General features: G+C 40.7%; 1 protein-coding gene across 15 annotated transcripts in view; it reads left to right on the top strand.

Annotated features, from left to right (window-relative positions):
- Positions 1–27,469, top strand: part of AIG1 (androgen induced 1) — a 279,442-nt gene that overhangs the window by 192,790 nt on the left and 59,183 nt on the right. The window lies entirely within an intron of this gene.

The raw sequence follows: 27,469 nt of genomic DNA, 5'->3' as shown, positions 1-27,469 counted from the left end.
GGCCATTTGTGTTAATTAAAAGTAAAGTATATAATTATGTAGGATGAATATGTTAAAAATTAGGGTAAGTTTACCACAAAGTAATTTGATTGTCACTTGTAAATACATTGCAGTTTTTACAGTGTTTTCACCTGAGATGTTAATGACCACAGCAGAAGAAAATCCTAAAGCTACATCCAGGTATGGAGTTGTCCTTTGACTTGTACATCTTCTGTGGGGACAAAAGGTTGGTTTGAAGCTCTTTCCTCAATACACTGTCAGTAACATAGTGACGGAATCATCAGTGATTAAGCATTCCTCAACGACAATACTGGATATGCTGGCTGGGTTTTAAGTCCTTTCATGTTGTGGGAAAGAGACAAGCTTGGGTTACTGAAGTTAATATGAACCTATTAGGGGGATGCACGGACATGAAACCAGCCAGGCACCTCACAGCCAGGCCTTGTGGAGAGGTGAACATTGTTCATTGTCATGGCCAGGACAGGACAGTAGTTCCTTTCATCTGACAGTTGCCGTGGAAACCGAATAGCAATTCTGATAGCTTCCCCAGTTCAACACTTAGCTCTCCCATCTCTGCTCCTTTCTCTTCCAGAATGGACTTCCTACTGCACTACCAGTACATGGTTTCTCCACTGTTACAGACAACCCCTCCCCTGCATAGTTTGTGTGTTACTCAGAGCCTCTACTATCTCCTGGCTTCTGCCTACTTCCTTCTTGTGTCTTTTGCTTCAACCCCCCTATGTTTGCTGATGACCTATGTGTGTTTCATATGTAAAGCCTCTAAACGAAAGGATGTTATTTGGGTCACCAGTCATAATTCCATATTATGCACCTCCATTAGGCATGTAGTGATTCAAACAGGTCACCCTAGGGGCCGCTGCCTGCCTGCAGAAGGCTGTCTATGGATCAAGTCCTGGCTCCTTGTCCAGCTGGCTTTGACCAGGAAAGTGGAATACTGAGATGTACAGCCATGGCAAGCCATGCATAAGAAATCTAGAAAAAGGAAACTGCATATGTGGCAGGCATCATGGGGCCTCTAAGTGTGGTGGCCTGTCTGGAGCAAGGCAGACCACATCGGCACCCCTTCTGGTTGAACCCAGGCATGGTCCCCTGTCTTGGCCTAGCAGGTGCATGGGCCCTAAGGCTCAATCGCTCTTCTCCATGATTGTGATCACCTGTGTCTTTTTTCCTTCTCAAGGCTGGCCCTGGAATAGGGAGCAGCTCTTTATGTTATTCCACATCTTTCTTCTTTGGAATCTCCTGAAAGAATTACATGATTTTTACGTTTTAAATGTTTTCATGCCAATTACTCTGATCTGAGCATGGGATAACTAAAATGACAATGGGCAAGTTATAAATCTCAAAAGATTTCCTATGAGTAGTTTATATTGAAATCTAAACATTTTTAATAAAAAGTATATCCACATGTAAATCTCCAGAACCTATGAATATAACCTATTATGGCAAAAGAGTGATTATTAACATATGTGGCAAAAAGATACAATTAAGTTCAGGATCTTGAGAGGAGTTTATTCTGGATTACCTGGGTGGGCCCCAAATGCCATCACAGGTGTCTTTGTATGAGAAAGGCAGAGAGAAGTTAGACACACACTGAACAGGGGCAGAGGCAGGATGACCACAGAGACAGAGATTGGAGTGACGCAGCTACAAGCCAAGGACTTCCAGCAGCCTCTAGATCAAGCTTGTCCAACCCACAGCCCATGGGCCACGTGCAGCCCAGGACAGCTTTGAATGCACCCTAACACAAATTTGTATGCTTCCTTAAAATATCATGAGGGGTTGTTTTTTTGCAATTTATTTTTTTCTCATCAGCAATCGTTAGTGTTTTTTATGTGTGGCCTAAGACAATACTTTTTCCAATGTGGCCCAGGGAAGACAAAAGATTAGATACCTCTGCTCTAGATGCTGGAAGAGGCAAATAAGAATTCTCCCCCTGGAGACTTCGGAGGGACTGCAGCTGCCAACACCTTAATTTCATGTTTTTATCTTCCAGAACTGTGACAGAATACATTGATTGATTGTTGTTGTTGTTGTTGTTTTTGAGATGGAGTCTTGCTCTGTCACCCAGGCTGGAGTTCAATGGCGCAATCTTGGCTCACTGCAACCTCTGCCTCCTGGGTTCAAGCAATTCTTTTGCCTCAGCCTCCTGAGTAGCTGGGATTACAGGCATGTGCCACCATACCCAGCTAATTTTTTATTTTTAGTAGAGATGGGGTTTCTCCATGTTGGCCAGGCTGGTCTCGAACTCCCGACCTCAGGTGGTCTGCCTGCGTCAGCCTCCCAAAGTACTGGGATTACAGGAGTAAGCCACCGCGCCCAGCTGATGGTTGTTTTAAATGACCCAAGCTATGGTCATCTTTAGAACAGCCCTAAGAAATTAATTCACATACTCACTTAACTGACCCATAGAAGTCTCCAGAGCTCTTATCTTGAGAACAAGCGCACCTGACACTGTTTGCAAACTAGATTGAACTCTTCAAATTTTGGCCTGGGGTAGAGTAGGGATAACACCATGACTGAGCCTTCTGAGATCACTGGGCTGTAAGCTCTGTGAGAACAGCACTGTGCTGCCTATTATAGGTGCTTAATACCTATTTCCTGAATGAATAAATAAATTCACTGGCCTGCTGTTTTTTTCGGGTTCGGTATACCTAGAGTCCTCTGGCCCCAAATGGCACTGCACTTTCAAGCTACAACTTTTCTGGCCATTTTTGAGTCCCATCCTGGTCCTTGACCTTTTATCATTCTTTTCACTGTTCTTCCTCCCACCATCTACATCTACACACTGGATAAGAAAGGCAATGTGCCCTCCCTTTTGTTTGCTTTAAATAAAGCAAACTATTGTTTCCCAGATAAATCCCATTACATCTTCTCTCCATTGATATGCTCCATTTCTTCATCTCCAAAGCTTTGTCAAACTCCATCCCCCAGATAGTAATTCTTCCTTTTGGAATTTTCATGCCGCTTTGCCCCTTTTGTGTATCACTTATTTGTCTCTTGGAAAGCAGACTTTTATGTGAGTACCATCCATTCTGCCAGGCTTGAGGGTGGTCTTAGCATTGGGTCTCTTGTCTTTTTTGCTTTGTTTCATTTTGTTTTTATTTTGAGGCAGTGTTTCACTCTTGTTGCCCAGGCTAGAGTGCAATGGCACGATCTCGGCTCACTGCAACCTCCACCTCCTGGGTTCAAGTGATTCTCCCTCCTCAATCTCCCGAGTAGCTGGGATTACAGGTGTGTGCCACCATACCCAGCTAATTGTTTGTATTTTTAGTAGATATGGGGTTTCATCATGTTGGCCAGGCTGGTCTCAAACTCCTGATCTCAGGTGATCCACCTGCTTGGCCTCCCAAAGTACTGGGATTACAGACGTGAGGGTCCAAGTTTCTCTTAATGCACAGTACAGGAACAGCCAGCAGCATAGGAATCCAAAGTACTGGGTAATTGAATAAATGGAACATGGGGATATGGGGGAGGCCAAGAGTGGGGAAATTTTTCACAAATTCCTTAATGTGCTAAGAAGTTAAGAAGGTACATAAAATTCCTCTGAAACAACATTAGGGGCCCTGTTGAGCTGGTTGTGGGCTAACCCAAACATGTATGAGTAAGGTCAGAATGGTTAGATGATCTATATTTGGTTAGATCGTTTTCTGTTTTGCTCCATAACAAATCACCACAAATTCAGCTAAAACAACACACATTTATCATTTCACAATTTCTGTAGATCGGGATTTCAGACAGGCCTAGCTAGGTCTTCTGTTTTAGAGCCTTTCAAAGTACAATCAAAGTACCAGCCAGGGTTGGCATCTTATCTGAGGGACTGAACGGGGAAAGATCTGCTTCCAAGTGCACATGGCTGTTGGCAGGTTTCAGCTCTTCAAAGGCTGTTGGATTGAGGGCCTCAGTTTCTAGCTGGCTTTTGGCCAGAGGATGCCCCTTCAGTTCTTGCTATGTGGGCCTCCCCACATGACTCTTTGCTTCATCAAAGCCAAGGGAGGACACTTGCTAGCAAAACAGAAGCTACAATCTTATCTAGCCTAAATGTCGAAGTGACATCCTGTCCCTTTTACCATGTTCTGTAGATTAGAAGCAAGTCTCTAGGCCAGCCCACACTCAAGGGCATGAATACTGAGTACTTGGAATCATTGGAAAGCGTCTTAGAATCTGTCTGTCACACCTGGTAACAACCATAGGCATTTCCTAAGTATTGAATGGGTCATGTTCTAAAAATTTCCTGCTCAGTTGGAACTAAGAACTCAGTATGATTTTCTTTATACAAGCAATGAAGTTAGGTTTCTGACCTTACCACCTAGGTAAGACCCATTTTACCCAAAATATATCAAATATCATGCTAACCAAATCCCTCTAACCAACATTTATTTATTCCATTGTTATTCTATGAAAAATGCTTTCCAAATTTCAAGGTGGGGTCCTGGCACAAATGTTTCAGTTAATTGGTCTTCAGCATAGCCATGCAGGGAAGTTAGGAGTTTTATACCTCCTCCATCAGTAACTCATTAACTGTCTCCCACAGTGCATATAAACAGATTATTCCTAAACAAAATATGTATCATGAGCTGATGGTCACCAAGGACGCATTTACTGTGTAGTTATTCTATGAAGTCCTCAGTTTTTGCACTGAAAATCTAAATGTTTAAACAGGGAGAGTACATCATTTTCAGTTTTTCAGAATGTGTAATTCAAGGAAGGATTTCAAACTGTTTTTAAATTCTTAAAACTAAACAGAAACTTCCACTCCAACAATACTTAATCTCCTATCACGAAGTTACTGGTCTTGGTTTGTTTACATTGAATCTCATGGGTTAGTAAAAATGTTACCTCCTCTCCCTACAGCACAATGTGAAAGAATCTCCCTGTTAGGCTGGCAGTAGAAATTCTTTTGAATTTTTAGATTCATCAAAGACTGACCCTTCCTCTTTTTGAAGTCTTCTCTCGCTTCCTAACTATCAGGGAGTGCTTTGAACTCAGCTCCCACGGACTGATTCCTCTTCAAAGACTTGCTCCCTTCTGTGCAGGGCGAAAGCGCCTTTTCAAAGTGGTGGGTTCCTGCCTTTTGTGGGTCTGTTGGAGTACACAGCAATAAACAAAAATAATAATAAGTAGCAGTAGCAGTTCTTGGTGATTACAGAGAGATCTGGGGAAAATGTGGAAAGCAAAGAAAGCCACTTTGCAACATGACTTAGAGGAAAGGGTGTTAAATGTGCTTGATTCTCAGTTGTACTGAAGCTTTCTGTAACCTGCAAGAAGCAGGGAGGGACATCCAAAGTGGTCCCTCCTCAGGTGGACATGTTGGCCCAGATGGGCATCCTAGAGGCATCATGACAAATTTAAAACAACTTAAGTTATTTAAATGAGACTCTTCTCTGGGTACTTGAACAGTTAGATCCCACCATGAGGGAAAGTCCTGGACATCCTGAGGGTGTCTCTGCTTTGTTTTATCTGCAAACACAACCCGAAGCACGAACTTCTTTTTCTTCTTTTCCGTCTTTTGTTTTGTTTTGTTTTGTTTTTAGATATTGACTCGTAGACTATTGAGTTGATTCTGCCCACCTCCCTCCAATTTAAGTCACTGACTTAGATAATATACAATTGTAACTGTAATGAAGTGTTTATTATTTTGTTTCCTAAGGAAGATATTGTTAGAGTTGTGATGCTGTGTGAGGCACTTAAAAATAGGCTCTTCTTGGCCAGGCACAGTGGCTCATGCTTGTAGTCCCAGCAAGCGTGGTGGCCAAGACAGGCAGATTGCTTTAAAAGCCCAGGAGTTTGAGACCAGCCTGGGCAACATGGCAACACCCCGTCTCTACAAATAATAATAGTAGTAATAATTAGCCAGGCTTGGTGGTATGTTGTGGTGGGACTACAACAGCTGTAGTCCCAGCTATTGGGAGGCTGAGGTGGGAGGATCCACCTGAGCCCCAGGAGGTCAAGGCTGCAGTGAGCCATGATCATTCTGCTGCACTCCAGCCTGGGTGACAGTGAGAACCTGTCCCAAAAGATTCTCCTCACTCTAGAAGTTTCTGATTCTGTGATCTTAGGTAAACTCTCACATAAGAACATCACCCAGCATGACTGCATAGAAGAGCCCCTTGCATTGCTTTGTAATACAGAACAGTTCAGGTATGGAACAGCAGGGGCCTGCAGTTAGCAACAACAACTGAACCACCCTCTTCTCTATATATGAAAATGGTTCTTTCAGTTATGAGGTATATCGTTCTGCTAAGGCTGCCATAACAAAAGACCACAGACTAGGTGGCTTAAACAACAGAAATTTTTTTCCCACATATCTGGAGGCTGGAAGCCCAAGATCAAGGTGTTGGCAGGTTTGGTCTCTCCTGAGGCCTCGATCCTTGGCTAGCAGATGGTGTCTTCTCGTGTCCTCATGTGGCCTCTTCTTTGTGCAAGCATGCCCCTGGTGTCTCTGTCTCCTATAAGGTTACCAGCCCTATTGCATTAGGGCTCCACCCTTATGACCTTGCCTAAGCTTAATTGCTTTTTTAAAGGTTCTGTCTCCAAATACAGTCACTTTGGGGGTTAATGCTTCACCATATGAATCTTGGGGAACACAATTCAGTTCATAATATGGGGTCACCCACATTATCCATGGGTGGATTGGAGGTCATAAATATTTTCTGAAAATGTGTTTATGAGAGTATGTGCCTATATAGATTTTTCTGGAGAGAGGGACCACACTGTATGGAAATTTGAGGGGATTCTAAAAGATAAGAAATATAAATTTATATTAATTTCATTATTTTTCTAGGTGTGATGTTACATGCTAATCCTTTCACAAAGAGTCTTAGATCTTATAACCCTGTTGCTATGTCCGCTCTCAATTTTGAGATACTCTGTTTTGCAGAATATCTGTTTTACAAATCATTAATCTTTCAAAAAATTGAGGAGTAGTTGAAGAACATGTTTTCCTATCCTGAGTTGTCTAAAATTACGACATGGTTATTTTCATTATTATACAGTTTTGGAGTCTTCCTTTACAAATGGTGGCTTAGATGTGGAGCAAATACACAAAGCTTTATAAATCAAATATCTGAGCTAGATAAACAGAATCCAAATTCAAAAGGAACTGAGATAAATTGTAGGACAAAAATAAATTAAAATAAACAGAAGTAAACTTCCCAATATAGGCAGTGTTGTTTAAGTCTATATAATGTGTAGAGGAAAGCAGTGAAAACAACTGGCTGGGAAATGGACACTATAATTAAAATCTAAGGAAAATTAGGATTTCTTAAGTGGAAAAAGAAAATCAATGGTACTTTAAAAGTTCCCCCAACCCCTTGTTTTCTCTCCTTCCCTTCTAAGTCTACAGTTTTATTTAGGTCATATCATAGGCTGGTTTCTGGGGCTACAATTTTTACTGTACATTATGCTACTGACTTCTTCAACCCGAACATTGGCTGTTCATTTGCCATCAGTAAATTTTATTTTGGCAGGTTTAGACATTTTTCTTGCACAGTGATTTTCAAATGTTTCTTTAGTTATTGAACCTTAAATCCAAACAAAATCTTCCATGGACGTCGAGCAGATAAAAATGGAACTGTTATAGCTGAAATAGGGTGGAAAAGGATCTTACTGAAATAAACATATACTATCAATATGGCATTTACCTAATCCAATGTATACTTTATATCTATGATTCCCCACTTCATCGGCAGTTTGTAGCAGATTCTTGTTTTCTTTGTTCGACACTCTCTAGATCTTGACATATTAGAAGAAAAAAGAAACTTATATTCTTTTAAAAACAATCCGAATTAGCTGGAAGATACTTACTTTCTCTGACTCTTGTAAAAATGTCAGTAGGGTAAAAATGTCAGTAGGGGATGCAAAAATTAAGTCCCTTTCTTCATTTTATGACAGTGGTGAGGAGGAGGCTAGAAATCTTAAATGATATAATTGGCTTTGGAAGCATTTTTAAGCTTTAGTCTCATTTGTCCATAAAGCATGCAGCTACAGTCACAGAACCTACACACTTAAGATATCTTATGGCTTTCCAGTGAATGACTATTTCTGAAAGAATCATGCCAAGGCTCCCATGTCATTTTTGCTGAAGTCACCGTGTCAGTTGCAAAGGCAGCTGGCAGCTCCCACTGCCTCCCTCCATGCCCGATGGCTTTCAGGGAGCGCTCCAAGATCCTGTGGTCTCATTCGTTCCTGGAGTCAAGAACACCTGAATCACTAAAATAAAATGAGGTTTGAAATGTGGTGTTTACTATTTAGAGTGATCTTAAATATTTCCAGGTAGCATAACTTTGTAAAAAAAAAAAAAAAAAAAAAAAAAAAAAAAAAAAAAAAAAATCTTTATTTAGTGACCTTCTCAAAAAAAATGAGGAAATCTTTAAAAATCAAATTAAATTTCTGAAATTAGTACAAATAAACACTTGTGAATCTTTAGGGTTTTCAGTGGAAATACACAGTGAATTTTTGTATGTGTGTATGTGTTTGAACGGTTATAGTTAAGCATTTATATTTTTACAGAAGGCTTTATGCCTACTTTTTTATGGTTTCTTGTTTGTTTGGTTTGGTTTTGGTTCTTTGTTTTGTTTTATTTTAGTTCTCACAACATTTCCAGCCCTAAATGGCTCAGCAAATAAAGTTGCCATGTTTTCTGTTATTTGTCTCAGGTCATGCAGAGGTTTTTAGCCGGGGTGTTTTTAATCTGCTCTTTTAACCTTTGGGTCGTGGGTCATCCGTCAAGTTCTGGGTGCTATGCTAAGGACCCTGGAGACAGAAATATAAGTTATGAGTTCTAATTCTCACTTTTTTCAATACTATGTGTGGAAGATGGAGACAGTTCTAAAAGTATGCATTTGAGTGAGAGGCTGAGACCCCCCTAAAGTTTGTCACTTCCTGCCACTCTCAGGCTCAGCATACCCCTGCACAGTGGCCAGTGGTTTTTTTCTAACTAGGATTTCAAAAGTTAAAGAGGAGGAAGGTGAGGGAACAGAAACGAATAACTACTGAATACCTGTTATAAGTCAACCTGATGCCCAGAGTCCTCCAGTTGAATCCATGGTATCAACAGTATTTTAATCTAGGTATCCCTAGTGACAAAGGCCAGACGTTTCTCACTAGAATTAACCATTTCTATAAAATGCTAAAGAAGGGCACAGTTTCCTCATCTGTAAAATGAAGACAAAAGCCTTCCACCCTGTTTCATCTGTCACTAAATGGGGGACTATTGATTGTGGCTGAACAAATTCAAATGAGCTCATGTTCATTCAGCCTCTTCATGAATTTTGTGAACAACCACCAGCATATTATGATTCAAATCATCAATAGAATTGTTTGTACTGATTCAGCAGTGCTGATTATATGTGATCCCAATGCAAAAATTTCTTCTTAGCCACCACTAACACTAAAGAGAGCAATATCTTCCATTCTCACCCATATCCTTTTGCAAAACTCATAAAATTTTGGTTTAAAGATTTCTCTTCTTGCAAATGCTTCTGACTGCAGCCTCTCCCAGCTAATGAAGGTATTTCATGGGCGTGATTGGCAGAGAGGGAATCAAGGAGGGGTATGAAGTAGAATGGAGAAAGAAACCAAGGAAGGAACTAGCACAGTTGAGGCAAAGAGACATTTTGAAGAGTACAAATGAAAGCTTAACTTGAAAATAATTTGAGGAACAATTGTGAAAGAGTCTTATATTCTAGACCCACCCCCTGTCAAAACTCATGTTGAAATTTGATCCCCCTGTGTTGATGTTGGAAGATGTGGTCTAATGGGAGGTGTCTGGGTTATAGGGGTGGATCCCTCATGAATAGATGGATGCCCTTGTGCAGGAATGGATTAGTTACCATGAGAGCAGTCAGACTCTTTTTGACAATCTGCTATCATGGGAACCACATCCAAACCATAGCAGAGGTCAACAGAGACCTTGGCAAAACCTTTTCCAGGAGATGACGGGGGCAGAAGATAAAAGTGCAGTGGATCCTCTTAGCCCATGTATCCAACCTAAACTCTTGGGACTAGAATTTAAGACTTCCTCTCTCTTCATGTGATCTCTTTGCACACATCCACTTCCACTTCTGCTTTCTGCCATGAGTGAAGGCAGCACGAGGCCCTTATCAGATGCAGCTGCCCAATTTTGGACTTCCAGCCACCAGAATTGTGAGCCAAATAACCTCTTTTCTTTATAAATTACTCAGCCTTGAGTATTATATTATAGAAACACAAAACAGACTAAGACAACCTGCATTTGCCAGAACATCCATAGACATTTTTTAGTCCCAATTTTGCCTTTTCAGCAGCATTAAATGCCATACACCACTCTCTCCTTTTATTTTCTTCCCCTTGGCCTCCCTGATACTACACTTTCTGGTTTTCCTTTCATTTCTTTGGCTACTTTGTCTACTATGCATTGCAGGCACATCTCTTCTGCCATCCAGCCATTAAACATGGAGTCCTTCAAGGTTTATTCTTGGGCCTTCTTCTGGTCTTAATATATATGTGTGCCTTTCTTTTAAATGAGCATATTCACAATTATAGCTGCATTTATCACCTAACTAAGAATTCTTTTGCAAGCTCCAGACTCCCATTAAGTTGAACATCAAAAGGTTTTCTCATTTTTTGAGTGCTCATAACCAAAATTGGGAATGTACCCCCAAACTTAGTTCACTGCTGGTGTTCCCTGTCCAGTTTTACCAACCAGGAACCCAAAGGGAAGTCAGGAATGACTCTCAATGTTTCATTTGAGCAATTAGTTGGGTAGTGGATAGGGAGAACTAGGAGAGCAGTGGCAGGGCACAATAGCTGATCATGAATTTAGTTTTGGACTTACTGCCTTTGAGCTGCCTAAAAGTTTTAGTATCATAAGATTTGAATATAGTGGGAGCCAAGGGAAAAAATTCTGTAGAGTATGTGGCCAGAGCTGCATTGGAGAAGGGAGTAATGAAGACAGTGAGGGTCTTCTGCTTCTTAAAGATACCTCCCTTTATCCCATCCAACTTCTTCAGTTCAGTATATATTGTTGTGTTTGGTGTTTATTAAATAATTGAAATTTGAATCTATTCTCTGCTTTCCTTTGGAAACCAGTAAATTTTATTCATTCATTTTTTTCATTTATCCATGATAATAGATTCCCTGTTGGGTCCAGTTAGGTCCAAGATAACTCAAAAACTTTTGGGGTGCTGTGGTCACAAGAAAGAATCAGGAAAAGACTGTAGCTGAAACAATAAAATGATAACACAAACATTGACTGAGCACTTACTTTGTGTCAGGTACTATAGTGACTGCTTTACATGCATTGCCTGGTTTACTCCAGCACCACATCATTAGGTCATTATTCCTTTTTAAGCCCATTTTACAGCTGTGTGAATTGAGGCTTAAATAAGTTAAATGTCTTCCCCAAGGTCACAAAGCTAGTAAGTGCAAAGCTAAAATTCCAACCCAGGTGTAACTTCAGTAACCACTGGGCTTCCCAGCCCACAACTGCAAAAGCCTGCAATTCATTTAACAGTATATTTTGCTTAAAGAAGCCCTAATTCCCCTTCACCTCCCCCCCACCATCCCTTTACTCATTAAAATTAATGAACAAAAAGAATGTCTTTCTCTTTGGTTTCAGCTCTTTAGCTGGTAGGAAGAGAAAGAGGAATTAAAAGTAAGGAGACTCCCAGAGTTTCAAACCCACAAGCAACAGCCTGGAGATGACTTGAGTAGCTCTTTTTCTTTTTTCCTTTTGAGACAGTCTCCCTCTGTCACCCAGATTGGAGTGTACCATCTCAGCTCACCGCAATCTCCACCTCCTGGGGTTGAAGCGATTCTCCTGTCTCAGCCTCCCAACTAGCTGGCATTCCAGGCGTGCACCACCATGCACAGGTAATTTTTGTATTTTTAGTAGAGACGAGGTTTCACCATGTTGGTCAAGCTGGTCTCAAACTCCTGACCTCAGGTGATCCACACACCTCGGCCTCTCAAAGTGCTATTATTACAGATGTGAGCCAACGTGCCTGGCCACAGGTAGCTCTTTGGTGTTGGCATTTTCCAGCCCCTGCAAGGCTGAATTTGGGGGAGGTGTATGGATACTGGTGGCCTTGGCGTAAGCAGGCAAAAGCTTCACCCTGAAAAGCAGTTTTGGTTAAATGTCAGAATTTATGTGCCAAAAAATCTATTAAAAAGCATATATAGGCCGGGCACAGTGGCTCAAGCCTGTAATCCCAGCACTTTGGGAGGCCGAGATGGGTGGATCATGAGGTCAGGAGATCGAGACCATCCTGGCTAACACGGTGAAACCCCGTCTCTCCTAAAAATACAAAAAAAATTAGCCGGGCGTGGTGGCGGGCGCCTGTGGTCCCAGCTACCCTGGAGGCTGAGGCAGGAGAATGGCATGAACCCGGCAGGCGGAGCTTGCAGTGAGCCGAGATTGCGCCACTGCACTCCAGCCTAGGCGACAGAGCGAGACTCCGTCTCAAAAAAAAAAAAAAAAAATCATATATAAATTATGACCCTTATCTTTCCTCTATGCAATTTTTTTAAATGTTTGAGTCTAAAGCTTTTCACCACACTTGGAGAAATTGAATCAACACCAGTCTACCTTCCATCAATGGGTTAACTTCATAAAGATGGAAAATTAGAGGAAACCTCATAGTTACCATTGCTTCACAAGACCAAAAAAAAGAAAAGAAAAGAAAAAAAAGCTCTAGTTAAAGATATTCTAAACAAACAACTCTAGCTTTATAGTGATTTAAGGAACTTCTTGATGTCTTTTTCCTCATTGATTTTGGTGCATTAAATTTAAGTTGGCTGATAATCCTTGCACTCTTGAAAAAGCAAATGGTTAGTTTACAGCAATTTCTCTTAATGATTATCTTTCAGAAAACGTTTGAGTTATGAGAGAGAGTATCTAACGTATCCTTTGCTGTTGATAAATAGAATTGGAAGACATATTCAAGGTACTGCTGCAAAGACGCTTTCAGCATTGCTGCAGCTCAGTCCATGGATGTTCAGTGAAATAAATAACAGAAAGCAGTCTAAGAATTTGCAAGAGGAAGTGTTTTTATATTGCTTAGCAAAATCATCTCTATATTAAAACCACTTGTAAATTTAAACTGTGCCAGAGGAGGGAAGGTAAATGGGCTTACATAATCCAAGTAGCATAGGAAATATTAAATACTTCATGTTGTTAAAACAGGGTGACATCATTTCCACGGTACTTTTTCTCCAGAAAATTGAAGGCTCCATCCGCAAGTAAGAAGTAGGAAGAATTATTTGCTGTGGGAGAAACTCGAACATACAGCTCTGCCTTACATTGATTGTGCAGCTGGAAAACGAGAACTCCCCTATATTATTTCACTTTTTCAAGCTGCAAAGCAAATAGGGGAACAGAGGCAAAGAAACTAAGAAAATTCTGAGAAGCCATGCTCTTCAAATGATGGAAGGTGCTGCCAAGAATCACATTAACTTACTACTTGATAAATACAGGTTTAAGAAATAGGGATTCTTACAGATTCCTACAATAGTGAAAGGGGTTTTATGCAGGATAAGAAAAAGGTAGAGGGAGGCAATATGCATCAAAACAGAACTAAAAATTGAAGACTCGGCCGGGCGCGGTGGCTCAAGCCCGTAATCCCAGCACTTTGGGAGGCCGAGACGGGCGGATCACGAGGTCAGGAGATCAAGACCATCCTGGCTAACCCGGTGAAACCCCGTCTTTACTAAAAAAAATACAAAAAAAAAAAAAAATTGAAGACTCATTAGAAAAAAATTAAGGTTTACAGTCTAGCAAGGGAAGATATTAAAAAGACTTATGTTATCTAGTAGAGTTTCCCAAAGGGCCAATCCATGGATAGAAAATCATTAGGGGGACCACAGATGAATCATGCATTTTACACTTTCTGCCAAAACAATGGTCAGTTTTTCAAAAGTTCTCATATGTGTTGTTATTGCAATGCTTTCTAATTTTCTCCCCTTTACATTCCTCCTCAAATAAATCTGCATAGCCAACCTGAAATATTATTCATAAAATTAACACCATAGATGAGTGGATTGACAGGAGAGAGCCACAAGTAGTATTTGTTAGGGCACTGATGTCCCAGAGGACTGACTTGAAAGCTTGAAATGACTCTTTTGGTCATGATTATGTATAAGGAAGATCAGATTAGTACATCACCTTTACTCCCCCAGTTGTCTTTGACTTTTCTGCATTGTAAATTCATATGGCCTTTCCCCAGTATTGCTTATGGTGACCAAGCATTTTTAAATGGTTCTCTAGCAAAGCAAAAGTGGTCAATATTCAGCAATACCACTTTTATTTGATAGCTTCCCCTCTTTGTTTTCTATATCCTGGTCCTTTGTTCGTGCGTGCGTGCTTGCCTGCTTTCTTTCTTTCTTTCTTTCTTTCTTTCTTTCTTTCTTTCTTTCTTTCTTTCTTTCTTTCTTTCTTTCTTTCTTTCTTATGACTTACTTAAGCTTCTACTTCCTTCTCACTCTGTCTTATTTCTGATGTCGGAAACATGCCCATTTGCCCTTTCTCCTGCTCATCTGCTCAGCTTATTGTAAGCCCTGCCCTGGTTCTTCATATTTCTGTGTTTTCTTGGAAACACTTTATTCAAATACTTTCCTGTACATACACCACATTTTCTTTAAGGTATGCTTTAAAAAATTTTTATGAATGTGACTTTAACAACAAGGTAATACACACAAATTAAAGAACATTCTAAAAAATATAAAAATGTAGAAACAAGAAAGATCACTCATGGTTCTTCAGACAAAGGAATCAGTGTTAACATTCTGATGTGCTCTTTTTAGATTTTTCCATGTAATATTTATGAAAGTAAATATGATGACATAAATATGTTTTGATGTTCTTTGATGTCTAGATATGATGTATAAGTATTTTAGATGTTTTTAAGGGTTGTGTAATATTCCACTGAGTGGATATATCTTAGTTGAAAAACCATTCCCTGATAGTAAATTATTAAGATTATTTTAAATTATTTTGCTACTGTAAGTAGGGTTAGGGAAAATATCTTTGTTTACCAAGCTGAAGGAGAATGCGTTTTATCTTGTGTTTATTTCTTTTATTTAGGCTGGTTATTATTTCTTTAGCATAGATTCCCGGAAATCGAATTATAGTCCTTGTTAGTAGGGACAGTTTGCTTCCACAACAGTGGTTGAGTTATATTTTCTGTCCAGTATTCATGAGAGGTGCTTTTCACTGTATTCTGGCAACATGACAGATTCTTATTTTATAAGAAAAGTTTCCTAGCAAATTTAGTATGTGTAAATGGTTTTTAACTTGATTATACCTGTTTATTTTATTAGTATGAGTGCATATATGCCTGGGTATTTATTATTGGCCTTTTTCATTAATTTTTTTCGCCCTTTTTACCTTTACTTTATCTTGTGCCCACACTGCGGATTTCCAGTGCTTATCGTTATTCGCTCCTGCTCACTTTTCCTCCCCTCAAAGTTACTTTTGCATTCTCTTTTGTCTGGTGTCCAGTAACTTGTGGGGCAGTGGGACCCAAATTGCAGTTTAAGATCTTTTTTATGAGATGCTCTCAGCAGGCATCTTCAAGGCCCCAAGTTCTCTTTTTGTCCCCCACTGTGAAAACTGATTGGCATCTGGTGATGGGCAAGGCACGGGTGCCTGGCTCTCGCAGGAAGCCCCGTAGGAGGTGCCCAGAGCCATGGTGGATGAAGTGTGGCCAAGCCAGCACAAGGTGGGGGACCAGATGTCGCCCGATTATGTTCCATTGAAATCCAAACAAAGCCCCAGATTCAGGATCATTTCCCTGAGACTCCCCAGTTGGAAACTGGCACCGGGCCAGAATCTCACAACAGCTGGTCTCCCCATGCTAGGATTTATGTGCCTTACTGAAAACTTTACCTGCGTGTTATTGATTGGTTTCTGTAAAGCAATTAACAATATTTTGAAGACCCAAAGCATACTGCTCTCTGCTGAAAATAAAAAGACCATATATCACTGAACACGCCAGCAAGTCGTATTACAGGCTTGGGAACTCTGAGAAGGATGCGTTTTCCTTGAGGCTGTGTACTGATATTTGCAGCTTCGCAATGGCAACACTCCACTCTTGTTAGGAGACCAAGCCCACCCTTTGGAAATAAATTATATTATAAAATAAGCTTTCAAGGGGTACCAGCAGATGAGAAATCATGCTTATGTTTCTCATCATCTAGTTTGTGTTGAGAAATCGGAGAGTCTTTCCAAAATCTCATTACTTGTTATCGTCCAGGTCATTTGCATTTATGCCCTTCTCCTTTCCTCCTGCAAAGGAAGATGAGCTACAAGCTTGGCAGTTTCATTGTTCTGAATAGCGAGGAGGGAAAACCGACAAACAAAAGCCACTCCATTCTGCCCCACCCCCAAAGATACTGAAGTTGGTTGTGCTGAGCTGCAGGGGAAGATTGTAATTTTAAAACAAAAACTAGCATTTCTTTGTTAAATAATCATCATGGAAGCGTTTATATTCTTATAATATTTGGCTAAATATGTATTCCTGATGTGAATCCAGGAACTCTGTTTTATGCATTGCCTTGATCCCTGGCTGCTGCTGCTATCTCAGTCACCTGATAAGGTCTCAGTCTTTCTCTCCTTCTCTTCCTTCTTCCCCCCTCTCTCTGCCCTTCTAGCTGCCTGGCGGTCCTCAACTCAGATTCTCAGACCTCACAGTGAGATTTTGGAGCTAACCCTGCTCCATTAGAAACAAACAAAATAAATTGTTTCCATTCCCCAAAGGAATGTGCTAAAGCCTTTTTCCTCTTTAACATGGATGCAATTTAAGTTTGGCAAGAGCTGAACACAATATACCTCACTAGGAGGAGAAAGATTTCTGAGAGAGACCCTGATAGAAAGAACTAAACACCCCCTCATCCTTGCTGTGAACTTAAAGTGACAAAAAGTAACCTGGTAATGCCTTTGGTATCCACAATGTTTCTGCAAAATCCTCACTCATTCCCTCATTCCATAAACATGTATTAAGCACCTACTAACTGGAAACACTGTGTGCACATTCCTTCCCAGCTGTTCCTTCAAGGTGCATTTCATTTGCCCAGTCTCTAGCCTCTACCATGCCACAGGCATTCAAATGTCATTCAGTGGCGTTTCTCTTTGTTACTCTTGATTTAGAATCCTCCTTATCTGTAGTGTTTCACAGGCAATGATTTGGAGGGCAGTAAGAATAATATGGCCCATAAGCTGGGCACGGTGGCTCACGTCTGTAATCCCAGCACTTTGGGAGGCCGAGGCAGGTGGACACAAGATCAGGAATTCAAGACCAGCCTGGCCAACATGGTGAAACCCCATCTCTACTAAAATACAAAAATTAGCCGAGTGTGGTGGCGAGTGCCTGTAATCCCATCTACTTGGGAGGCTGAGGCAGGAGAATCGCTTGAACCTGGGAGGCAGAGGTTGCAGTGAGCTAAGATCATGCCGATGCACTCCAGCCTGGACAATAGAGTGAGACTCTGTCTCAAAAAATAATAAAAATAATAATATGGCCCATTCATTGCAGGTGTTAAATGGAAATTGCCTGAGATCAGCTGTCAAGAATTAATCAGTGATACGTACTGTATTATGTCCTTGAAACTAAGAGGGTAGACCCTAAGTGTTAACACACACACACATAACTATGTGAGGTGTTGGATATATTAATTAACTTGATTGTGGTAATCATTTAACAATGTATCCATATATCAGAACCCCAAGTTGTACACTTTAAATATATACAATTTCTGTTTGTCAATTGTAACCCAGTAAAACTGAAAAAAAATAATGGTCAAGAAGGGCTGGGCATGGTGGCTCACACCTACAATCCCAGTGCTTTGGGAGGCCGAGGCAAGAGGATCACTTGAGGGCAGGAGTTTGAGATCAGCTTGGGCAACATGATGAGACCTCATCTCTACAAAAAATAAAAAATAAATTAGCTGGGCATAGGTGGAACACACTTGTAGTTTAGCCCTACACAGGAGGCTGAAGTGGAAGGATTGCTTAAGACCAGGATTTCAAGGCTGCTGTGAGCTATGATCACACCATGGCACTCTATTCTGAGTAAGAATTCATTAAGGACAATAATATGATCTAGAGCCAATTTAAGCAGAGCCAATGGAAGGACCTGACCTCAAAGAATATGCACATGAATCAGAAAAGGGACCCAGTCCTGCTTCTCTCTCTTTCTTTTCCCTTTCCTAATCCTCATCTCTGTTTGTAAAACATCTCCTCCTCAAGGACTTGAAGGATTCAAACATTTTTGTTCAAATTCTGGAAGCCATGGTGCTTCCTCCAGACTGAGGTGATTGCCAGTGAGGATCAGAACCCAGGTGAGTTGAGGCCAGAGGAAAGGGACCTCTGAAGCCGCGTTAGAGAAGGGTTTGTTGGACTTCCCTTTATTACAAGAACACCTGATATTCTTCATGCATCCTAGCTTTTCCTAGTCCTTCTTCATTCCTTGATCATATTCACCCACTTACCAAAACACTTACTGAATTGATTTTTACTTTTAGTGTGTTCTACTTTCATAATCCATAAGCTGTCTATCCTCGTATAGCACAGCACACAGCTATTTTTATCATCCTCAACTCACTCGATTCCTAGCCCCAGTAATCCAGGAACTGGCCATTATATCTAGTTCATGCAACCCAAAAAGTTGCACGTTCTGTACCTTTTGAACAGTCTTTCTCCCATCTTTTTCCCCTTCATCCTTTCTGATTCTTGAAGCTGAAAAGATTCTCAAGGCTCCAACTTAGCCCTGCCCTCATCTTGATTCCTTCTTCAGTGACTACCAGATATCGTAGACTTATGACTATCGAAGCAAGAAGAATATGGGGTCAGGGAGATATATTGGCTGGAGCAAGGGGTGGACCTGAAGACAAAAGCTGACGAGCAGTTTTTGAAGGTCCAGTCTCTGTTCATGAGGGAGGCTCCTGGTGAAGAGATAGAAATGCCACTCATCACTGTGTACAGTGGGGACTTTTCCATTTACCTGAGATAGTCACAGAATGGAAACCTGACTCCTAGGGGTCAACCAAATTTGGTACAAGGAAGGATCTGCAACTGCGTTTAAGCTTTAAAAATGTGCCTCTACCCAGGATTAGGCTGCAGAGGCTGATGAAAATGTCAGGTTTCTTTGATTTGGCTGAACTCTGTGAGCACAATGTTGTAATATTGTTGATCTCATGCTCATCTGAAGCTGACCAAAATATATATCCATGATTAATTATAACAGAAATAGGGAGGGTTATGACTTGATATACACAGTTTGGGAAATAAAGCCATTTAAAATATTGGTCTGTGGGTGAAAATGACAAAACATAGGGCCATAAGGAGGAATAAAACCAAAGATTAGTTATGTGACCTACATGTGGAGCTCAGAGCATGTTTCTTCCTCCGGCTCCCTTCCCTGGTGCCCTGCCTCATGAGGGAATAAGCACTTGATACTGTCTGTACGAATGGCATTGTTCCCTGAGCCTCAAGTCTACAAGAACCACAGCTAGATGGTCTAACATGTGCCTTATTCAGCTGAATAAGGTGTTGAATAGCTACAAATTGATAACAAGTTTTAAAGAGCATCAAGTGCCAACTATGCCCTGGCTGGTAAGAAAGCCAGTTATATGTCAAGGAGGCTTATTAGCTGTACATGACCATATATAAAATTATAGGGGCTGACTTTATAGCACCCAAATTAAGTGGTGGTAAGGAATTTAATCATGTACTGACCAATTTCTTGTTTCATAAGAGCACTAAGTCCCCATAAATGCCAATGTCGGCAAATTCATAACCCTGCAGTGCAATTGTGGATTGTTAGGATCTGTTCATTGTAGATATTCCATCTATGGATTTTAAAATCAGAGGTTCAGACTAGCTGTATTGTTTGGTGTGGTGTTAACCATGTTTGGTGGATGCCAGGATATGCCATACAGGTCCCCTTTGGGGATCGGACCTACTTCCCCAGCAGGTGGGAGTGCCCTCAGTTTCAGCCCTCTGCTCTAAGCTGTCTCCAGAACAGCCCTCATGTGAAGACAGCAGCCTTACTAAGTTCAGACCACCTTCCTTGTGAGAGCCATCATCCCATAACTGGTCCATGCTGGAGTATAAAGACCTGACCCACTTCCTCTGTTAGGGGCAACTCTGAAAGGCAGGGCCTTCACAACTTTGCAGCTCCTAGTAGGGTAGGCTCAGGCCCTTGTTCAGACTGCATCACAAGGCCACACCTTCCTTGCCTAGATCATACTTTCTTATTTTCCCTGGACAGGTGTTGGTCCTAGAACACTTCTCTAATAAACTTCTGCATGCTGATTTTCATCTCAGAATCTGCCACACAGGGAACCTGACCAGCAACAGTATGACAATCTGGATGACTTGAGTCATAAGGTGATAAGTTAGAAATAAAGCTCTGAAATTTAAAGGGCAAGCGTGAGAATGACTCAAATGAAAAAGATAATATCAAGTGTTGACAAGAATAAATGGAACTCTCATACACTGCTGACAGGAGGGTAAATTGGTACAATAACTTTGGAAAACTCTTTGACACTGTCTGTTAAAGCTGAATATCAGTGATCATGTCATATGAGCTAGCAGTTTCTCTCCTCAGTATGTATGCCTAAGAAGAATGCAAACATGACCACCAAAAGAAGAATGCACACTAATGGGCATAGCAGCACTCTTCCCAAATGCACCAAACTGGAAAGAACCATAGTGTCATCAATAACAGAATGAATAAATACATCGTATTGCATTCACACAACGGAGTACTATGCAGCAATGAGAAGGAAAACTGCAGCTCCAAAAGGCAATACAGATGAATATCACAAATGTAATATTGAGCAAAAGCAGTCAGACACAAAAGAAGACATAACATATGATTCCATTTATACAAATGTAAACATCGGCAAAACTGATTTATGGTATTTGAAGTCAGAATGGTGGTTGCCTTTGTGGAGATTCACTGTGACAAGAAGAAGTGTGAAGAGGACAATCTGGGAGGCTTGCAAAGCTGTTTTTGATCCAAGTGCTGGTTACTGGAGTGAGTTCACTTTAGGAACATTCGTTGATTTTTCTGAACACTCACTTTGTGCACTTCTCTGTGATACCGTATAGTATTTAAACTCAGAGTTTATATAGTGAAAGAAGGAAAAGGAAGGGCAGATGTAAAACCCTGGATACAAAAATGTGTCATCAAGGATATAGACAAAAATTCCCAAGACTCAAACAGGACCCCTACTGTCCAGTACTGCAGACTCCTACAGATGACAAGCCTGAGGTTGAGAAGGGCTCCGATTGACTCAAAGTTGCATAGCCAGCTAATGGTGAAAGACTTCCTGGCCCCATCCTTTCCCCGTCTTCCCACACTTAGCAGAGCCGGTGTGGTCACTAGAGTCTCCATTCATCTGAGCTCAACGTTGATCACAGAATCTTCCAGGCAGCCTAAGCAAGATATGGAATGTACAGGGAAATATAACATGAGCAAAGACCTGCAAAGGGCATAGGAATTTGATGTAACAGAAATGTTACCCATTTCTTAGAGGACTTTCTCCACCTATTACCTACTGCCTTCCCACCCACACTTCTGTAACTATCCACATTGCTTTGTGTTGAAAATGTGTCATTTTGTTTTTGCAAAGCCAAAGACTACGGAGAAAAGGTTTTGAGCTGTGAGCTAATTTGCCTTTTTCTCCATTGGCTTTTTCCTGTAATCTTTGGGAGAACTCTAGACTACACTGGGCTTTAAAGGCCCCTTTTGACAGCATTACCTTATGTCATGGAATCATTGTGAAAAAGAGCTAAGTTATAAATACTTTATATGTGTTTAAATAAAATAGTATTTCTCTAAGAGCTTTAATTTCATTTAATAGGTGATAGAGATGACCTTGAAGACTAAAGCTGAAATATTCTTCATTCTTTAAGTGTGTTAATATGTGTGTGTGCACATTTGTGTGTGTGCACATGGGTGTGTGTGCTTGTGTGTGTGCATGAATGAGTGTGTGTGTTTGCATGTGTGCAAATGCATGAATCTGTACTAGTGTATTTGTATGTGTGTTTGTATGCATGGGTGTGTGCTTGTATATGCTGGCATGTGTGTGTGCATATGCAAGGCACATTCTCTATTAATATGATGCCATTTGCAGGGTGCTTGCCACTCTCTTGAGACTCATGGTTCTCTGCTTTCGATTACACTCAGACTAGTCCAAAACCCCTCTGAACTAATTCTAATCAACTTGGAAGCCACCACACTCAGGCATGAGGCTGTCAAATGTGAGTGTTTGCAGATGTCAGTGCAGAGATGGCAGGAATCCAGGAGGACAGATCAAGGCTTAGTCACTGAAAAATACGTGCCAGTGCATCCCAGCTCCAGAGCACCATCACAGCCCATAAGAAGAACGTGTCATGACAGTAAATCAATAACCCCTTGGAGATGATTCATTTCTGAAATATCCCTGATTAATTATGCCAGTGCATGCTTGGCAAGAGTACTTTGCTCCAGCATTAACCTAATGCTTTTTGCATGAAGCAGGATTATAACTGGTTCTCATAAGTCAAATTTGACATTTTAAATCAGGCTTTAAAGGTTTGGGTTATAGATTTTATAATGTCTCCATGTCAAACATAATTGCTCTTATTGCTGCTAGTAGACATTTGCCAATCAATCAAAATAACATTTATTTTCATCATAAACAAGGGTAAATTAAAACCATTTGAAATCATTGTATTTGAAAACTTAGTGAAGAAACATCTTTAGTGTCATTGAAATTTGCTTCCTCACTGTGATATGGGAGCATGATGAAATTATAAAAGTCGATGGAAATGTGTTACTATTTTCACTTCGAAAAATTAACGCCTCTATGTATTTTGTGAATACGCGGCTTAAGTTTGGTGGCTTATTCCCATATGATTATGATTTGGGGCAAAATAGCTCCCTTTCTTTACATAATAGGAAATTATCGTTTTGTCCCTTAAAGATGAATCTATCTTTCAGTTTATCTATAAATTGCATTCAGGAACTTATTTCTTATTCCTCTTAAATTGCAAGGATTTTTTTTTTTTTTTTTTCTAATGAAAGTCAATGCAAAAAGAAGATTTGCTTAAGGGGAAGTCATACTAATAGGTTCCTTCAACAAAAGCTTAGCATACAATGCTCAACTGGATCGTTCCTTCTCCCTAAAGTACTTCCAATGCATCAGGATCACCTTCCCTCATGGTAATTATAGCATTATGTGGTATATTACTACACTATTTCTATACCACATGTGTATACTATTTCTACAGGATTATACTGAGATAGATCTCAGTATAGTCATTAAGTTCCATCATGTAGGTATGCAGTGGGAACACGAAAAAGAGGAATTAACTCCCCCCAAGACAGAGCTGACCTTATGGAATAGTGTATTAGTCAGAATAGGCTAACTTACCCAAAGATAGTAACTTCATTCTCTTTAGATTAACCCCACAAAGTTTCTCATTCACACAAACTGTGTTGTTATCCAGTTGACCCTCCAGAGCAGCTTGCTTCCAGGTGATAATGCAGGGATCCAGAACCCTTCCATCTATGGTCTTAACATGTGGCTCCCAAGTCACTATGGTAGAGAAGAGAGAGAGTGAACACACACTAGCTTTTAAATGCACTGACCTAGGAGTGTCCACATCCCTTCTGTTAATAATAGGCCCGTTGGCCAGGACTAGAGCCTTCTGCGAACCCGCCTAACTGAGGATGCATAAAAATGTGAGGCTGATTCTTTGATGGGAGGAAAATGACTCTGCGATATGTATATACCAAGGATAAAATCCCAAATATTAAGGGATTACAGTCAGAAAGAAGAAGGTGAACAAAGACATGAAAGTTTGAGGTCTTTTAGTGGAACAATAACAGTTACCAGTCCAGAGTGGTATAAGATTAATCTAGAAAAGTAGGTTGAATCACATAGTAAGGGCCTTTGAAGGCAATGCCAAGAAACTTGGACTTTACTTGAAGATAGTGGGAAGATTTTGGCCAGGCGCAATGGCTCACACCTGTAATCCCAGCACTTTGGGAGGCCGAAGCGGGTGAATCACGAGGTCAGGAGTTCAAGACCAGCCTGACCAACATGGTGAAACCCCGTTTCTACTAAAAATACAAAAATTAGCCAGGCATAGTGGTGGGTGCCTGCTATCCCAGCTACTTGGGAGGCTGAGGCAGGAGAATTGCTTGAACCTGGGAGAGCGAGGTTGAAGTGAGACGGGATCACGACATTGCACTCCAGTCTAGGCAACAGAGTGAGACTCCATCTCAAAAAAAAAAAAAAAAATGGAAGATTTTAAAGAAGAGAACCACATAGTCAGAATTGTGTTTTTAAAGCCATACTCGATGACATTGGAGGATGCTGATATCTATGAATAAGTGGATTCTACTGAGAAAATATCTGAAAAGCAGGTGAATAATTTTAAAACCCTAGGTTATTGTTTTTCAAGTTTCCTTTTGTTAAATTTCAGAATGTTGTGAATGATGTTTTGGTTTTCTGTAATTGCTCCCCAAACTTGTCACTTTTTTCATGATCTTTAACAAAATACTTCCGTGCTTTAAATTTTACTGACTGCAGGAACACCTACTTGAGTTTCACTTTTCCCTTGCCATCCACCTCTGCCGTGTCCCCCCTTGCTCTCTCTTCTCGCATTCTTCACCTCACTCCCCAAAATGTTTCTGTATTAGTCCATTTTCACGCTGCTGATGAAGACATACCCAAGACTGGGTAATTTGTAAGAAAAAGAGGTTTAATGGACTCACAGTTCCACGTGACTGCAGAGGCCTCACAATCATGGTGGAAGGCAAAAGGCATGTCTTACACAGTGGCAGGCAAGAGAGCACGAGAGCCAAGCAAAAAGGGAAACCCCTTATAAAACCATCAGATCTTGTGAGACTTATTCACTATCATGACAACAGTATAAAGGAAACCGCCCCCATGATTCAGTTTTCTCCCACCAAGACCCTCTTACAACATGGGGCAATTATGGGAGCTACAATTCCGGATGAGATTTGGGTGAGGACACAGCCAAACCATATCAATTTCCAAAATACTTTTAAGGAGAGTAGGCCACCAAAAACACAAGAAAGGTAGCACAAATCTCAGAAAGAGAATGCCTCTCTGTGACAGTGGCTTGGAGTTACTCTCCCTTCTTCCCCTCTGTGTCCATGAGGCCCTTGCTACCTATGCGATTTACCCTCTGACATGGGCATAAAGACTGACCTGTTGTCCCTCAGACCCCAGAATCTTAAGAAGTTGAATGATGGGACGATGAGAGATTATTTCAGGTTCCTTCTCCCAGACACAACCATGTCGCAGTCAGCTCCCCTTCCCTCTTATGAGATCTTCCCCTGGCCATTCTTTTATCCTTCGGTTGTCCCAGTGCTCCATAGGCAGTGGAGCACCGGGAGCCAAACTGCCCAAGTCTGAGCACAAACTCACCACCTTCCAGTTGGATAAACTTGTGCAGCTTTCTTAAGTTCTTGTGCCTCAGTCTCTGTAAAATGGAATTGATGATGATAATGACATATACCTCGAGGCATTATCTTGAGAATTAAATGAGTTTTAATCCATGTAAAGCGATCAGTACAGTTCCTGACATGCAATAAATAGAACTCACAGAATAACTTCAATTATTTGCATGTGTTGTGTGAGCCACGTCTACTCCAAGATCCTATACATGCAACCCCAGTGAATGAGATCTTTTCCAAGGTGAGAGACTTTAAATTTTTATTCGCCTAATTGAGATACATTTCCTAGAACAGCAGTCTGTTGGAGGCAAGGATGACTGGTGCATAGTAGGAATATAGTATTTGTTGAATGAATGAATGAACTAACAAGCATGGGAAGCAGCATGTGTCAGTAAAAGAGCATGTTTTAGAGTCAGGAAGATCTGGAATCAAATATTGGCTATACCATTTATGAGTTCTACAGTACCTTTGACAAGTGAACCCCTCTGTTCCTACATTTTGTCATGTATAAAATGAAGAAGATAACTACTGCATTAGGATTGTTGTGAGAATTAAATATGATAATAATGGGAAATGTCTAGTATAAACTCAGCATATATTAGGAACTCAGTAAATGGTAGCTATTATTATTGTTATTCCATATTTCTGCACATCCAGTTAATAATAGGGGAAGCAGCATAAACACAGAGGGATGAAAAAAAAAATGTTTTCTTTGTTTATCTGTCAAATTGACATTTACAAAGTTAGACTAGCTTTCTTTTTGTTCTTTACCTTATGTTGTTTTCAGTACTGTAGAACTTATTAAAGTAAAGGAGAAAAAGAAGAGTAGAAAGGGGGGAAATTGTAGGTGAGGAGGCTGTAGAGATGTGAGGAAGAGGTGTGAGGCTGAGGAGGTGGCCTAGAAGACAGTCATGGAAAGTCCCTTCCTTGAAAAGCCAGCAGAATAGAAGCCAGGCAGGAGAGGGGAGCGACTTGGCAGATAAATCTCTCCTCTTTTCACTCCCTTCTCCACTCTTTCTCCAGCTTAATCTTTCTACTATTAATATCCAAATTTGTTTCTCCTACTTCTCTAGATCTTAAACTCCATGGAAGATGTCTGAACCTATAGAGGAACCTCTGCTTCCTGCAGGGCAGACTTCAGCTCAAAACCCTCTAGGGTTTGGCAGACACCTCCCTCACCCTCACCCATGCAAACCCAGCTTTTCATCCTCTTTCACGTCTTGCAGTGGTAACAGTGCCCTTAGTGAACTGTACTCTACCTTTACATACTTTTTCTTCTCCTTAGCCATGTGAATGAACACTTTCCTTTACCCTTTCTTCTGCTTGTCAACCTCTAGTCACACTTAAAAATTCAGTTCAAATGTCTACCATTATGTGAGGTCTTTCCTTGACATAACCAAGCCGAGCAAATTGCTCTGGCCTTTGCGCCATTGTTGGTCTGCAAGTCTGCATACAGCTCATCATAGTATAGTGGTTTGCTTGTTTGAGGGCATTCATTAGAGGTGCTATTCTGTGAGAACTACACATACTAATTGGGAAAACTTTGTGGAAGAAAGCAAACACTAGGTCACTTAAAAATGGGTGTTATATAGCATCCCACTCGCAAAAAGAATTCTTTAATTGGTGGCCCAAAGGCTGCTGGGCTGAAAAGCAAAGAGAAAATAACACACCACACTGCAGCCTCCTGGTAATGCCATGGCCCCTTAGCACCTCCTGGGTATCCTCATTAGGAGGATTCAGCAAGAGATAGTTACTGCCTCAAGTCATATTTAAAATCTTTAAATGCGAAAATAATAACCCAGTAAAACGTGTCACTGTCCTACTGTAATGGTTCCTATGACATATAGTTGCTCTTAATTGCAAAGATATGCATGTCTTTATTAAGTGTGCAGCACTGTTTTATTTGGCATAATTATTAAAACCATATCCTAAGAGTTTTTGGGGCTAATGTTAGAAGTGAGTAAATTCCAAATTTAGTCCTTAGCCTATAAAGA

The sequence above is a fragment of the Rhinopithecus roxellana genome, chromosome 4 (assembly GCF_007565055.1).
Source record: "Rhinopithecus roxellana isolate Shanxi Qingling chromosome 4, ASM756505v1, whole genome shotgun sequence".
NCBI classification, from domain to species: Eukaryota; Metazoa; Chordata; class Mammalia; order Primates; family Cercopithecidae; genus Rhinopithecus; species Rhinopithecus roxellana.
Note: the sequence above shows the minus strand (reverse complement) of the source record. Positions and strands in the feature narration are given on the sequence as shown.